This window comes from Doryrhamphus excisus, linkage group LG13 (genome assembly GCF_037039965.1).
Source record: "Doryrhamphus excisus strain RoL-2023G ecotype Guam linkage group LG13, RoL_Dexc_Guam_v1.1, whole genome shotgun sequence".
NCBI lineage: Eukaryota > Metazoa > Chordata > Actinopteri > Syngnathiformes > Syngnathidae > Doryrhamphus > Doryrhamphus excisus.
Window position 1 is genome coordinate 20,286,205 of NC_136369.1, and position 17,507 is coordinate 20,303,711.

Consider the following 17,507-nt stretch of genomic DNA (forward strand, 5'->3'; position numbering starts at 1 on the left):
AGAAAATGAATGAAAGTTTTTTTAACGCATTCACTGACTGATTTAGTCTTCGTTGAAGTCTGGATTTTGCACTATATTCAACTATATATTCAACTATATTCAACTATATTCAACTGAGCTACACCTGTACTGCAAGTAACAGTCTCTGAAAGCATTGCCCTACAATCCGTAGGGAGCACCATAAATGTCCTTTTCCAGTCACCCCATGGGGTCGTAATGTTTTGACACGACTCGTATAGGACTGTCAGGCCTTTTAACAAGACGTGCAACAAGCAGCGCCGCGTGGATGAATAATTCCTACGCCACCACGCTAATGAAATCCGTGCCTTTGCCAAAAAAACTACTTCACAAGGACACGTTTTAGTTTTCACCGCAGGGCCCCGGCAGAGTTCATGGAGACGCTGCACCTTAATTCTGAAAGCGTGCGTCACCTCGGCACATCTCCGAGCAAAGTGTGGGTGTTGGTAACGTCTTTGCACAACTGCGGTGGAAACTGCCCACACGACCAGGATGCAGTGGTGGTTCACCAGATGAGTCAACAGCCCTACTGTCTTTTTGGGCCTGAACATACAAGCGTACATGCGACTTGGAGTCAGTGGACCAATGGAGTCAGCATCCTCAATATGGGGCGTTAAGAGAGGTAGGTGAGTATGTCATTCCGACAAAAACTGTTGACAAGTTAAAATGTACTGGATCATTTTGCAGGCTTCACTACACATCTTAAACTAAAAGCTGACGATTTCTCGTTCAGGAAAAAAATGCGTGCACTCGTAAATGAATCCATTACACAATCAATGAAAATTCCATAATTTTGCCGTGTGCACACGCTTCTGTTTTCCTCGTCTCCCGCCTCCAAGCAAGAAGGTTCACCCTCTGCGATGTTCATCACCTTGGCACGTTTCTTCCATAGAACAACAGTGTGAAAGGAGTGAGCCCCTTTTGTCAGTCATATCTCTTTGCCTTGGTGGGCGGAGGCGGGGCCGCTAGTATACACACGGTGCGGAAGTTGTGAGTCGCAATGCAAGGTAATGTATTAGATGTGAAATGGATTGCAAAAAAAAAAAGTAATGTTTTCAGTGGGAAGAAGTACATTTGAAACACTTCTATGCAAGGACTACGTTATGCTAGCCATAGCATTTCAGTATGTGGAATCAAACTATGGAATGGATTGAGTAAGGAAATCAAACAATGCACAACGATGAGCCAATTGCTAATACAAGGATGAAGAGTCTTGATGTGCTATATATATATATCACTATATTGACACTTACTATGGTACCCATTATGGCATTGGATGCTCATATCACAGAGTACTTCCGTACGAGGTACATTATTAAAATCAAAAGAAAAAAAAACGTAAACTGTATTATGGAAAGCAGGAAGTGAACAAATGTAAGAGTTAGTGATTGTAAAAGTACCGGATGGAGGGGTAGGATTTAATAAGCTTTGCTTCTTCCTACTCCTTTTGGACATGTGGAACTGGGAACTGATTATGGGATGCACTCAATTGGAATCTGATGCATGTTCAAATGAAATTAAACCATTACCATTGTACTTTTCTTAAAAATGTTAAAATATCGTCTCGTTCCCGTGACACCCACCTCCCCCTCCGGTCACTCTGCTACAGGCATGGAAGCTCCGAGTGTGAGCTGAGTGGACTTTCCTCAGCAATGATGCTGCTGTTACAATGCGACTTTAATGTTAGCGCTGTAGCTTACATAACGATGCTCGTAGTGAATGTTTTTTTTTTTTTTTTTAAATATATGGAACCTATGAGTGGATGAAGGGCACAATAGACGCTCTGTCAGACAAACACAGCTCATGAGCAAGAACGTGCATTACCACGTGTAATGCGGTGCTGACGAACAAGACGCCACTGTGACTTGTTAGCTTTGTATGAGCCATCACTCTGGACTACCAGATTATGGCAGTCATGAATGAAAATCACTTCCTTCTTCACTTCCCCACTTCTAATTTTGGTCTCTGCGCACCAGGGGGGTGGCTGTGACATTGTCATGGCAACACGGCATGTGATGCAACAGCCTCTGCTAACAAAGTGCTCGCAGTGTTGTCCTGTGCTGCACCCACCCCGCATCGGCCGGTGTGCGCCGAATCAAAGCTACGGATCGGTGAATTGGTGAAGGGGTTGCATGCCGCACGTCTGACACTGATGGACGTACGCGATGCACCTGCACGAGACAAATTGGAGAACCTTATAGAAACCAATGAACAACATCCTTCCTGGCATGACGCTCTCTTAGCCTCTCCTCGCTAACCACTTTGGTTTAAGGTCTTATGTCACTTTCTGCGCTTGACACAAAATGTTGAAATATTTTTTTTTTTGGTTGCATTCTTTTGAGCGAGCGTATGACATAACCCAAATATCTGTCAGTGCATGTGAATATTACCGATTGGCATTTATGGCACAGCTGTAAGACCATGCTGACGTGCCGTTTGTCAACGATGAAGGATGTGGTCATACTTGCTCTCAATAATAAGCGCCATACATTTTCTTATGAATTCAAATATTTATGTAAGTGTATCTCACAATCAATGAGGCTTGTTACTGTGACAATGGACACAGAGTTCTATTGATATGATATATTTTTCTGGACAAAAGCTCAGAAAGGAGACGTCACCAGGGAGGCCTGAGAATGTTATTGTCCGCTGCTAAAACGAGAGTGACAAAAACCTCAGGCATCCAGGGCAACGCAAAGCACATTTATTTATACGGTGCCTTCCACGCAGCACGCAGCCGCCGATGATTAGAGCGTGGAAACAGAACAAGGGGGGGCACTGAACAGAAAAGCAAGGGATAGATCGGGGAGAGAGAGAGAGGCCCGGGGCTTCCTGCACACTCGTGTTTACTTGCTTGCAAGCGTGGCCCAGATTCTTGCCTGTTTATTAAGAAAGTCACATATTGTCCAAGAGGGGAATTCGATTTATTCACGTCTCAATTAAACAACGGCTGCCCCGTCGCGCCACAACGGCGACCATTATGCACATCGCCGGTAAACAACATTCCTGTGAAATCCCACGCCAGCACGTTTAACGGCTAGCAAAGTGGTCTGGAATGGATGCAATGGTTGTCGACGTACCACAATCGGCCTTCCGTTGGTAACCTCCACATTCTAACACGTTCATCTCCAAGTTCAAACACATGCAGACACTTGAAACAGCCTCGGGGCGTCAGGGTAGACTTCCATGACAGAGTTGGACAACTTTGGAAGTAGTAAGAGGTGGGGATCCACCGATATGGTTTTGTTCGAGCTGATGCCGATACTGATTCAAGTAAAGAACCCAAATATCGGCCTGATGTATCGGTCGATCCTTAGTAAGGAGGGCAGCAGGAGAGGATGAATGTGGACGCGTCGCCTGGTAAAGCCTGCAAAGGTAACTACTCTCTTCAGTCAACAAGCATAAATTGAACGGATTTGAATTATTGAATTCAATATATGAATTGAATGGAATGCCGACAATCATGGACCCCCATGTATGCACCAAATCATCCATCCATCCATCTTCTGTGCCGTTTATCCTCACTAGGATTGTTGGGTGTGCTGGAGCCTATCCCAGCTGACTTGACCCTACCAACCATTTACACTCGCACTCATATCATTCATTACCCTAACAGGCATGTTTTTGGAATGTGGGAGGAAACCGGAGTACCCTCCTGGACCGTACCATTTCTTTCGAACCCACGTCAAACAATTAACCCGGACTGCATTCTTCCATCTTAAGAACATAGTCCGACTCCGTCCATCACTTTCATTCTCTGCCGCTGAATCCCTGATCCATGTATTCATCCCATCCAGAATGGACTACTGCAACAGTATTCTCTACGGTACAACATCCAAAACCCTCAACAAACTACCATATATTCACAACTCAGCTACCCGCCTCCTCACCTCCACCCGCTCCCGTCAACACATTACCCCTGTCCTCCAAAACCTCCACTGGCTTCCCGTCCCCCAACGCATTCACTTCAAAGCTCTTCTCATCACCTACACAAGCCCTCCACGATCTGCCCCCCCCCCATATCTCACAGACCTGCTCCATCCACACAATCCCCCGCGTCCCCTTCGCTCCTCAGACTCCAACCTCCTGGCACTCCCCTGTAAGACCAAGCTCCGAACCTGGGGAGACAGAGCCTTCTCCATCGCTGCCCCCACCCTCTGGAACTCTTTGCCCCATTGACTCCGTGCTTGCCCCGACCTTCCCCAACTTCAAAACCCAACGGTTTAAATACGTTTTTAATGTCTAACTTTTTTATATCTGACTTCTGTGCCCCCGCCCCGCTTTTACTCTTGCTTAAAACAAATGAATGTTGGATTTTAATGTATCTTTTACTCTGTTTACTTGCTTTTATTCAACTCCATTTTTCTGTAAAGTGTCTGAGTTTTTTGAAAAGTGCTATACAAATAACATTTATTATTGTTAATATTATTATTATTATTATTATGGGGAGAACATGCAAACTCCACAGAGATGCCCAAGTGGAGATTCGAACCCAGGTATTCACCTTCCCCTGGCCAACATGCTAACCACTCGGTCACCGTGCGGCACACCAAATAATAAAAAGCAAATATTTCTAGAAATGTCTATTTGTTTTTACTCAAAAAGTCACAAAACATGCTGGCCTTTCAAGGGTTAAACATAAAAACAATGAAGATTTCATACATATATTTCAGGCTGAGGCACTTTAAAGAAATTCTATTTGATGTACTGCGGTTTTGGGGACTAGGAAATGGCCGAAAGGTGGGAGCATCTTGTTGGTGGCCAGATGCAGAGAAGAAGGCCGCCCAGACCTCCAGCGGGGCGGCGATGTGAGGGATGTAAATAATGAAGCGTGGGAGGACCCCGACAAGATGTGGCTTAGCTGGTGCAACTGCAGTGGCCATCTGCCACATCAGACATGAAACATTTGTGGGCAGCTTCCTTTTTAAAAAAAACAAAACACCAACATAGCGCCTCCATTTGTCAGCAAAGGTCCGCACATTTCTCATCAAATGACTTTGGTTTTCTTCTCGGGTTGAGCGAGGCCGTGTGGCTAGCACCACATCAAGGACTTCTCCAGTTGCTTCCATCCATAAATGGAGCATCCAAAGTGATGTCAAGTTATTCAAAAGGGCTTTTTACTCCCGTTTCAATCACATGACCCAGCAGAACGATGATGCCAGTCGCAGGATTGTTGCCATGTGTCGGATTTTAAACACACTTCGGCGAACCGGGTGTGGCGATAAATACATTTTTGGCTTTGTGCAAATGAGATGAAATGTAAAATAAATGAACTTGTGCTTCTTTCTTGGATTTAAAAAGCATTTAAGATAAATATGACGACATCATTTTCATGCCCAAACTTCACTGGCTAAATGTACTGCAAAAAAGGTCAGTAAAGATAATTCATAATGCCGCCTACAGAGAACATACTAACTCCTTATTTCTAAAATCAATACTTCAACTTGCTGATATAGTTCATCTTCAAACAGCTAAAATAATGCATAAGGCTAAAAATAAGCAATTAGCTAAAAATGTTTCAGTATTGAACAAAGCAAAATTTGTTCTCGATCCGAAATCACTCCACACTCTTTATTGCTCTCTGGTTCTACCATATCTTACTTATTGTGTGGAAATATGGGCTAATAACTATAAAAGCAATCTTCACCGGCTAAATGTACTGCAAAAAAGGTCAGTAAGGATAATTCATAATGCCGCCTACAGAGAACATACTAACTCCTTATTTGTAAAATGACAAATACTTCAACTTGCTGATATAGTTCATCTTCAAACAGCTAAAATAATGCATAAGGCTAAAAATAAGCAATGAGCTAAAAATGTCATCCAATACTTCTCTACAAGAGAGGAGAAATATGATCTCAGGGAAGAAGTACATTTGAAACACTTCTATGCTAGGACTACGTTATGCTAGCCATAGCATTTCAGTATGTGGAATCAAACTATGGAATGGATTGAGTAAGGAAATCAAACAATGCACAACGATGAGCCAATTCAAGAAACAATACAAGCAGTTGATGTTTGCTAAATACAAGGATGAAGAGTCTTGAACCAGTCATGATGTGCTATATATATCACTATATTGACACGCACTATGGTACCCAGTATGGCATTGGATGATCATATCACCGTGTACTTCGGCACTTGACAAAAAAAAAATTTAAAATAACATTTTTTAAATTTTATTTTTAAAAATTTAGAATTTTTATAATAATTTAATAAATTTTTATAATCATTAAAAAATAATTAAAAAACAAAAAAAGCTTAAACTATATTAGGAAAGCAGGAAGTGAACAAATGTAAGAGTTAGTGATTGTAAAAGTACCAGATGGAGGGGTAGGATTTAATAAGCTTTGCTTCTTCCTACTCCTTTTGGACATGTGGAACTGGGAACTGATTATGGGATGCACTCAATTGGAATCTGATGCATGTTCAAATGAAATTAAACCATTACCATTACCATTACCATTACCATTACCTTTACCATGATGCAAATAAGCTTCTGACGTCAACTGCATCTGCAGGTCAGATGGTTGTATGTCGTATAGGAAGTCAAATGGTGGCGCAACAGTGACAACTCGGGAGCAAGGAACAGGAAAAAGCTCACATCCTGTCTGTTCTGCAGAGCAAAAGGAAAGGTGTGTGTGTGTGTGTGTGTGTGTGTGTGCGTGTGCGTGTGTGCGTGTCTAATCCTGAGCCGTCAACTCCTATTTTTATCTGTGTGAATGAAAAATAACGCAGCGTGACAGAGTGGAGAGACAAATGGCCAAGCAGACGAGTGGGCGGACAGGCAGCGTGACGTCAGGCTCGGCGGGCTCGCCGCTGATTTCTGACAACAAAAGGCGGGGGGGGCAGGAAGTGGAAGAAAGAAAGGAAGAGGCGTCCGAAAGGGCCTGCCATTTTTCTGGGGCGACGGGCGGGCTTGCAGAGGGGTGGAGGGGAGGGCGACGCCGGGTGATGGCGGCCGCTTATTGTTGGAGCTGCTCCTTCAGCTCCGGCTATTTATATCCTCTCCATCCACGCGGGCGGGGGCAGGCTGTGCTGGCTTTTATCGCCGCATACATTATGGAGACGCTGAATTACATTAAATAGTCTGTCTGCTGCCACTGCCTGCCTGGGTGGGATTTCTTTTTTTTTTTTTTTTTTAACTTCCTGGGAGGATTCCCCAGTTCCAGCCCTGCATTTGGATGCTTGGAGATGGGAATGTCCTCAAGTTGGCCTTTAAAAGTACAGTATTGTATTACACATCATGGACGACGTAATGATGCTCTGACAGTGATGTGTTCATGAGCACCAGCCCTGAGAAAACTAGCATCTCCATCGCTTGTTTGCTCCGCTTTTTGGGAGAAAAAGGCGCTCAAAAGTTTACTCGAGAAGAACCTTTGGAAAAAAAGATGCTGTGAAGGGAAAACCGCCGACCTTGAGGATATGACACCACCTCTGACCCCGCCCCCGTTCAAATTGATATCACTATTTTGCTAAATAATGGTTATTTCAGGCAGCACGACGGGCTAGTGGTTAGCGCGCAGACCTCACAGCCAGGAGACTAGGGTTCAATTCCACCCACAGGGAGTACTCGTTTCTCGTTCCTCCCACATTCCAAAAACATGCTAGGTTAATTAGCCACTCCAAATTGTCCATAGGTATGAATGTGAGTGTGAATGGTTGTTTGTCTATATGTGCCCTGTGATTGGCTGGCCACCAGTCCAGGGTGTACCCCGCCTCTCGCCCAAAGACAGCTGGGATAGGCTCCAGCACCCCCACGAGGATAAGCGGTAGAAAATGAATGAATGAATGGTTATTTCAAGCATCCTAAAGGGACTTTTTACTGATTAGTTACTTTGTTCCACAAAAATACTCTTCTGATGGTGGATAAGTCAGGGACTGTATACTCTGCATTTTTTCACAGCTAATAGAATGTGAACATTTGAGCAGGATATTGAGACATTTAATTTGTTTTTCATGGGTTTTTTTTTGTAAATTTAAAGCTGGATGTTAAAGCTTTATTTATCCAAAAAGTTTTTACAGAGGAAAGTTTGTGATACAGCATAACATACTGTTCTAATGGAATAAAAATGTGTTTAGTAAGTGCAAATTGCTGCTGTAATTCCGTTTTTCCAGGAAATAATCTTTAACGACAAGAAAAACAAAAAGTATCTCCTTGTTAACAGTATGGTGATATATTGTATCGTGAGCCTAGCATCGTCATACATCTCGTATTGCCAGATTCTTGCCAATACAGACTCCTACCAGCCAGCCCCCTCCTAAGGTGAGCTATGCTATCGTCGCTAACGTGCGACACACTGGCGGACAAGCACAGCTCGTTAGCATGAAAGCCACAGACACAAAACAGCATGTTTGCATCGAGGCCGACTAAAAGCACTTTTAAAACGTTCCAAATTCCAGCATCAGGGCTACATTTTGGACACACTTCCTGTATACTACTGTGGGAACTTTGATACTTATTTCCAATTGTTGACAACTAAAAAAATAAGGGAACGTTAATGTGCCAGGCAGCGTATACCAGCCTGTTAGCTATAAAAAAAACTCCATCCTGGGCCACAAGGAGGCATCTGCAAACATGGCCGGGTGGATGCAGCCCCTTCAAAAAGACACCAAGTCGTAGCTGCAAGCGTTTTGGAGGTGACGGAGGATGTGAGAGGAGGGGAAGGAGCGTGTGCGGCGGAGAGCTGCCTGCCTGCCTGCCTGCTGCCTGCTTTGGTGGCAACACATGACAAGCCTCCCATTGAGGCCGGAGGGAAGCCGAGGAAGGCAAAGTGCACGTACGGAGAGACAAAGAATGTCATTAGCGGCAGACGCGGCGGGGTGCGCGTGCAATATGTCAGCTCCCAATCTCATTAATAAAGAGAAGCATTCAGCAGCGGAGGCAATGACACCATGGAGAAACACCCACAAAAAGAAGGGATTCATTTGTCAAGGGAGGGAGGATGGAATCATATTTGGCTCAGGAGAGAGATTCAACTGATGGCCCCTCATCACTAATAAGGCAATCCTCACTTTGCTATAACCACTGGGCTACAAAAAACGAATAGAATTAACAGTTGTGGCTGTAGGAAACCTCCCAAAGTAGTTTTTGTTCCATTTCATGAGCAGCATTTGATTCATCCTATGTATCAAAGTCGGCCATGGCGCCCGATAGAAGTCATTTTTGTAAGGCTGTTGCGCCAACTCCGACCCGGAGATGCCCGAGGAGCCTATCCCAGCTGTCTTCTACACTCTGGACTGGTGGCCAGCCAATCCCAGGGCACATATAGACAAACAACCATTCACACTCACATTCATACCTATGGACAATTTGGAGTGGCTAATTAACCTAGCATGTTTTTGGAATGTGGGAGGAAACCGGAGTACCCGGAGAAAACCCACGCATGCACGGGGAGAACATGCAAACTCCACACAGAGATGGCCGAGGGTGGGATTGAACTCGGGTCTCCTAGCCGTGGGGTCTGCGCGCGAACCACTCGGTGGTTAACCATATGGTGCTAAATTTAAATAAGAAAATGCTTCTGTGGCAGCCCAAATGTAATTGTGGCGGGCCACGATGAATGCATGTATGGGACACACTGAAGTATCCGGCATTGATATTCCACATTCAAATCAGTATAAATCATGGCAACTTCAGTAGTCAGCGTTCTTATCTTTGGAATAATTGCCATGTTTGGATCCTGCTGACAGCTCGTCACGTTAAGTTGTGTTTTTTTAACAATAGATGAAGGGCCTTGAGAGTAACACATGATTACGTTGTTGACAATCAGGGCAACCAGACAGGAAGTCATTGCCCAAGTTACGTTTAAATAACAGGAGCACAGCTAAAAAAGGTGACCTTGGAGGTTGAGAGGTTTTAAAAAAAGGGGAGGACGGTGGGGGTGGGGGGTGGCGAGCATGTTCGCATCTGCAGGCGGCGAATATTATCGGCGGTCATGTGTCGGATCTGATGCCAGCCATGAATAATGGAGTCTGCGTTGAGCTATGCCAGCGCTGTAAATTATTCACCCCCCCAACCACAGACGAGCATTAGCGCTTGGTGTGGGGGCCCTGGCCGATATGGAGCTCATGCACGGACCCACACGTACAAAAAGGAAGTGAAACGGCGTGCATACATGACGATAGAAGAAGGTTTCTTGCATCCACGCAGCCAATTTATTCCACCGTCTGACAGCAGGAGGCTTTTTAGTAGCGCAGGGGTGTCCAACGTGCAGTCCGCAGTCTGCTTTCTTATTCATCTTAATGCCACTTGGTACATTCTAAAAATACAATTAAGCAGGAAAACTAAAACAGCAAACAATTAACGTGAATATATATCAAAATATCATGCGAGTCAAGTCAGAACAACAACAGATAAAAGTGGAAATCCTACCAGAAAAAAAGTTCATTTTATAACAATAAAGTCAAAATATGATGAAAAAATTTGTTGAAATTTTACAGAACATTAGGATTTTTTTTTTTCAAGTTGTAATAAGAGGGAAAGAAATTTTGGTTGGAAAACATTTTATAATATGAGGAAAAGCACTTGAGAAAAAACATGAGCAGAAATGTGTGATGTAATAAATATAATGTTAACAATATAATATACTTCATAGCATATGTAAACAATCACAAAATTGGCCTCCCTGCCTCCTTTTGATTTTTCCGTATGCGGCCTAACTTGCAGCTCTGGTGCGAGCCGTCCTTGTGCAAACTGACAAACAAAAAACAGAGGACATCCACCCACCAAAATATAGAAAACAAGACACCCCCCCCAAAAAAAGTGTGAGATGAAAGAGAAAAAGTTTTCAATGCTACAATAGCGAGACCCCCCTGAGATGAAGCCAATGAGGCCAGTGGTTTCTTTTATGGGCTACATTTAGAAATGTAGCCTAATTAGCCGGGAGAGCGCTGCCTGGAACATGGGCGGCTTTATGCAGGTTTATGGTCGCAGGTTTGAACACAAACATTTACCTTTGTCACTACGCCCTTTTGTCATCGCATGCCATGGATAGATACGTTGTTTTATTCGGTCCATCACACAAAACTGCGCGAAAACCTACCCATGCTATTATGCGTGTGACAAAATATGCCCATATTTAACCACTTAGTTTCCTAATTATTAAAACATAGCAGCTCTAATCTGTTACCCGTTACTGAAGCAACCAATTTCCAAGCGGGTGACGCTGGGAACGCCGAGGTCAGGTATTGGATTGCAAGGTTTATAGTGTGTGCAAAACCTCTACAGTGCCTCCAGCACCGCCACTTCCATACTACGTGTATTGTCAGTCACAGTAGCGATGACGTCTGGCTGCCAAACAAATATGGTCACGTTTGGATCGTGGTCCACATTCAGGTCTGGCTGTTGGTAGCCTGGAAAGACACCACCCTCATTCAGGGTATAAAGTAGCTCTAAAATGGATGGGAGGCGCCGAATGCGAAGCCCTCACGAGGCCGCGCGGATACGAGGATGAATTATGAATGCGTGAAAGTAGCTGCATTAGCGCTGCTTTCAAAACGAATCAGCGCCAACACCAATCAGCAGCTCGCTTGTTTCCTTAAATAAAGCTGGTCTAAAGACCAGAAAAAACGAGCACTAACGCGGCAGGGAATGACACGGTGAAACCAAAGCCGGTTCTACAGTGGGAAGCCCAGTGACTGTATAGAATCCAAACAGCGACATGGACGCGTTATAAACTTAGCTCTACCAAAAGTCTCTCTCCCGCTTACAGTTAGTCCAGAACCCTGCGGCACGGCTTTTAACAGGGACCAAAAAGGGGGAGCACATCACCCCAATTCCGGCCTCCCTGCATTGGTTGTCTGTTCGCTTTAGGATTGATTTGAAGATTTTATTGTTTGTTTGTAAAGGCGTTTAAATACAAATACATCTTGGACCTCATCAAAATCTACTCTCCAGTGCGGTCATTGAGGTCCGAGGGCCAGCAACAACTTGTGGTGCCCAAGACGAGACGTAAGACCAGGGGAGACCGAGCCTTTTCTGTGGTCGACCCCAAGCTGTGGAACTCTTTCCCCTCCCGAGTAAAAAAAGGCCCCCCAACATCGAAAGCTTTAAGTCTCGTCTTAAAAGCCACTTTTATTCCCTGGCTTTTAACTCGTCGTATGATCTTTTAGTTCTTTCTTTTTATTTTAATTGGTTTTATTATTTTTTTTAATACTTTTATTGCTTTGCTTCCTGTTTTTAAATATCTATTTTACTATTTTATTTCTGTTTCAACTTTTGTTTTGGATTAAATTCAATTTGTACCTTTTATTTATTTTTTTATATAAAAAAATAAATAATTATATAATTATAAAATTATATAATTTTATATAATTTTGACTTTTTATTTGACTAGTCTGTGCAGCACTTTGGAAACTCTGTTTATAAAATGTGCTATATGAATAAAGTGGATTGGATTAGCAGCTACTTTTATGGCTGCTGACCTTTGAGCAACTACGCTCAGTGAACAGTGAATAACATCTCGTCATTGGTCGGTACTGGATCGGCGAGAAGGATGCTGTGGGCCTCTTGGGTTTGAATTCACACAAATCCACACGGCCAGTTGCCTCTTCCCAAAATGTTCCTTGCGCCTATTAGCGGTAATCAAAGGGAAACACACGCAGACATGCAAGGGGGCAGGGTCGCTTGTTAGCGGAGGATGAGGAAGCATCGACGAGGTTTCCACGGCAGCAACTCCGTGAAATCAACATGTGGCATGAACGCTTACGGGAATAGCTCCTTCATTGATGCTTCCGGAGAAAGACAGAATATTACCAACAAAGAAGTCACGACTAAGTGTGCTATTGTAACGGTCCCATCATGCAGGAGTGGCATGTGTCATGGCAACACGTGTCCCTTGAACTCGCTCGTTTCAAGTTCAAGAGTGGCGACAGACCCGCCAGTGTGGGATCTGGCGCAGGAGAAGGAGCCCTCGCGTCCTTCGAGGGGGACTGACCAGACGCTGCACAGACGGAGAGGCCAAGCAGAGTTTCCATGCAAGATGGCCGCCACAAAGCCGCCATTCTACTACGTGATGGGGAGGGTGGAGATGGGGGGGATCTCCTCAAAAGGAGCGGCGGGGGAGGCTGGCTTGGACACCCATCAGCAAAAGACATTCGGGAAATTGCAGATTTATCGAGTGTACGCAAATCTTTCAAATCTTCGACGCTCGCACATAAAAAGGGACTAACCGGGGACCAACCAAGCAGAACTCCCGCTAGGCTGTGGAACTCTCTGCCAAGCAGTACCAAACTGTACTGGACAAACACTGATGATAAAAACATGGGTGAGAATAGACAATAATCCAGGTTTTCCACAATTCACCAGAACCTCCAGATCCAGCCGGTTTAGAACCTCGTCAAAAAAAGAAACAGCTCACAGGATTGTCCATGATCAATGTAAATGCTAAATCTGGTTAGCACACACCAACAGGACTAGGGAACAAACTGGGAACATTTCTGTTGACTAAATCTGGACTAAAACTATGGTAATGGTAATGGTAATGGTAATGGTAATGGTAATGGTTTAATTTCATTTGAACATGCATCAGATTCCAATTGAGTGCATCCCATAATCAGTTCCCAGTTCCACATGTCCAAAAGGAGTAGGAAGAAGCAAAGCTTATTAAATCCTACCCCTCCATCTGGTACTTTTACAATCACTAACTGTTACATTTGTTCACTTCCTGCTTTCCATAATACAGTTTAAGGGATTTTTTGTTTTGTTTTTTTTGTATGGAAGTACTGGGTGATATGAGCATCCAATGCCATAATGGGTACCATAGTACCCATTATTGTGGTCCACCGTGCGGGGGGGTATGCCCACCGTCGTCTGGGTTGTCCTTTGCTTACAAAAGCGAGCCCTGAAAGAGTCGCCATGATGAATCCCTGCTCTGCTGGCACTGCACTCGCTGATTAAAGACGAGGCGTTCCAGAGAACAGGCCGACGACACGCTCCCTCTTTGTGTCGAGGTCAGCAGACTTTTGGATGGGCTTCAAACGGGCGAGGAGACGGCCGGCGTGCACCCAAAGAGGATCCATTACCCCCCCGCTGAGCACCAAAGCCTGGCCAGGCTCGGCTCCTGAGCAGCTTTAGGGAGTCGGCCTTCAGAAGTGGCGAGTCGACGTTATTCTCGACTGCCGCTCGATTAGTCGACTGCCTTCCATCCAGCCATCGGTCAGCGTGACGTCAATAGAGGGCCCCTCGCAACAAGGAGAGGGAAGTCATGGTGGTCTGCTGAAACAAGTGAAAAGCTCGCCCTTTCTCCATTCGAGTCTTTGCTCGTCACCGAAACAATCCAGTAATTGCAGCCGGGGACTGGGCGTCCATTGGAAAAGCTACCATGTTTGATATAATCAATAATATAATAAAGTGGAAGGGAAAATGTAGCTTGCTTTAGTATCACATGATAAATCTCCGATATGACTGTTGCTAAGCTAGCTAGCTACCTGAGTGCTTTTTTGCAGCCGCGGATGTCGTCCCATTTCATTCACGCGCCACTTGCGTGAAGTCAGCGGTCAACCTAAAACGCTGTCAGAGTAGCGCAAAACTACGCTAACCCGGCTAGCTTTCACTGGCTACTGCGGCTTGCTAGCTCACGCTAGCGAGTTTTTGAGATGTCTCCGGTTGCCGCTTCGGCGTGTTTAGTTCAGGAGAGGGATGGTTAGCGGTTTGTTAGCAATTACGTTTTTATAGGCCAGTTCCACAATTCCATTAACGTAGAAATCGTAGAAAATAACGTAGAAATCCTCGATTTCGTTAATGTGGAAATCACAGGGCATGAAACATGAACAAGTTCCTTTGACGTAGTGCTGCTCGTCATCTGTGGGTAAGCCTGTCACAATAATACATTTTTTGGACGTAACAATATGTACCAAGTACGCGCTACTAAATAATAAGCGTCCTAAGTGTGACTTACGGGCAATTAGGTGCGGAGACTTGCGCGTCCAGTGCAAAACCCATTTTGTCTGGATGGCGGCCACGCTCGTCAACCAATGTCAAATTTTGCACACATGCTAAAATGTCACAGCGATTTTGCCTTTGCAGTCGCGTTTCACTGCGTCAGCATTGCTGCCGAGCCGTTTCTGTCAGGTTGTCGTAAGGAAGGCGTCCGTGGAGGCCCAGCAGAAAGGTGACGTGACGGACGGCGAGTGGATGCGCTGCATTTGAAGAAACGCGTCTCGGGCGCCGCTCTGCATGCCAATGAGGTCTGCGCGCCGCAACGCAGCGGGAGGTGAGGCGCCAATTGAAGCCGTCAAAGCGATATGAATAAAGATCAGGCTCCTAACGTACATATTTCCGCTTCCGAATTCGCTCAGGATGAGGCCGCGCTCGTGGAACATCAATCATGTGTATCACCGGCCCGGGCGTTCTTCTGTCGCTGGCACGCTAAGACGAGGGACAGGCAACTCGGTGCAATATGCCGACCTTGCAATCAGTTTATCAAGATATATTGGTGTAGTATGACAGAGGTGGGTCAGCCTGCACACGTTCAAATTCCCGACTCGCACCCATTTGCACGTATGCAAAAACAAGACATCAGTGGCTTTGTTTACGTGGACGTCAGACGGGCTCAGAAAAAGTAAACAATCACTGGAAGCTGACCATAATCAAAAGAGGACCAACCTTTGTTGCCGCCTAAGCAGGTTGCTATAGCAACCCGAGGCAAACAAAGTTAAGAGCCTGATTTATTTGTTAACAGCCAATCGTCGTTATTACACGCCCCTGCTACGTGGCGCCGTTCAAAATAAAACAGCGCCATATGCTCACCCATCATGACAAGCAGTGAAAGAGACCCTAAGGGGTGTGGCCAAAGACAGCTCATTAGCATTAAAGCTACAGAACTGCGGGTTCCCGGTCAAAGCACTTTGAAAGGTTCCGATTTCCAGCGTGAAGGCTATATTTTGGACACCGTATCTAAGGATATTATTACATTTTAGGATTATTAAAATTGTGTTTCAGGATCAGAACAGAGCGCGTTACACACTCGGGCTGCATTGTGCAATGCCGCAGGCGCTGAAAAGAAACTTTGGAAGGCGTGCTCACGCGTCATGCTGGAGCTTGCAAAGGTATGTACATTTCATCACTTGGCTTTAAAAGCACATGAGACAGGAAGTGGGAGAAAAAGCAGCTGGCCTACTTCATAAAACATTCAGCAACGTGATTTTTGGTTTTATATGAAGTCAAAACCTCAGATGGCACGTTTGTGTGCATTAAAACCAAGTGTGCCAATCATAATATTATTGATGTGTGCCGTTCGAAACAATCTGGAAAACCAGCAGTTTGTTGTTCAACTACTGCGATATATACAAGGTAACACCAGGGGTATTCAATTGGTGGCCTGCTGGCTTAATCTGGCCCGGGAACCTAATCTTGCCCTTAAAAACTGCAAAAAGCTTGTGTCATTTGGAGAATCTTTCACTGGTGTTTTTGCAAGTGGGCCTTAAAAACAGAGCAGAATGTGAACCCCTGAACATGATATATTTGAATATCCTTCATGGTCCCTAAAAATGCAAATCAAGTGCATATCCAAATGTATTTGTCCAGTCCTTAACCGCATAGATATAGTGATGCACAGGAAGCCAATCATGGCAACAAATGTCCTGTCAGAATGCAGGGTCAGGACCACAAAGCCTTTTTCCGCTAGCAATGTGTCCGACTATGGAATCACTGGGCAGCTGGGTGTTTCGGTGGTTCAAACAAGCTGTGGTAAAAGTCACAACAAATGCTCCGTGTTTTTCTCGTGTTTACGTGCTTTTGTGGAACATGTCTATCCATCTTGCGTGGAGCGCAATTGTGTCCGCTAATGCGTTTGTATTGTGTGTTGGCTAGCGGCTAACGGTAAGGCTGTACTAACGGTGGCTAGCAACATGCAGCTAGTGCAAAATACACTTTGATCACACTTCCGGTGACATGTAATTCGAATTGAAGAACATAGATCGCAGTTCTCGGTTATAATGTAGCCTCCGATGCTAGGACAACACTGAGACAAAAACAGTAACTCACCCTCCCAGAAAAAGGGATCCCGCTGCGGTGTTGACCAAGGCTGCGACAAATTAGCGATGGCGGCCCATTGGGGTGACTCCTGCGGGCAGCATCCGGGTTTGGCGTTGGTTGATGTCCTCGGCAATCCCAAAACACGTCTTAAGACTTCACACGCTAGTCTGTGTCCCCGGCTATCATGCTACGAGTGTTGGTGTGGCGAAGAGGCCTCTGTAGCTTTAGAGGAAATGGTCTCCGCGCCGCCCTGCACCGCGCATGCGCACACAGCCTAGCGGGAGCCCATTTAGCGGTCTGTGAGCACAACCCAGCGGGCAACATGGTGGCCAACAGGTGACACGATCAACTGATGGCGGACTTGTTACTTCTTTTTGCTCCTTACGTCGTATATAAAAACGTTAACGCCATCCCAACACGTTCACGTTCACAAATTTAATTTACTCATCAAGGTTACTCTTTAATCCGCCACAGTTTTCTTTTTCTTAATGTCAAACTGTCAATCGTTTTT

The 17,507-nt window shown here is 45.0% G+C and overlaps 1 protein-coding gene across 1 annotated transcript in view; it reads right to left on the reverse strand.

The window, feature by feature from the left end:
* Positions 1–17,266, reverse strand: part of cskl (c-src tyrosine kinase-like) — a 33,422-nt gene extending 16,156 nt beyond the window's left edge. The window contains exon 1 of the mRNA XM_058088670.2: positions 17,006–17,266. The gene's annotated coding sequence lies outside the window, so the exon portion shown is untranslated. The remainder of the gene's footprint in view (positions 1–17,005) is intronic.
* Between the last annotated feature and the right edge of the window lie 241 nt (positions 17,267–17,507).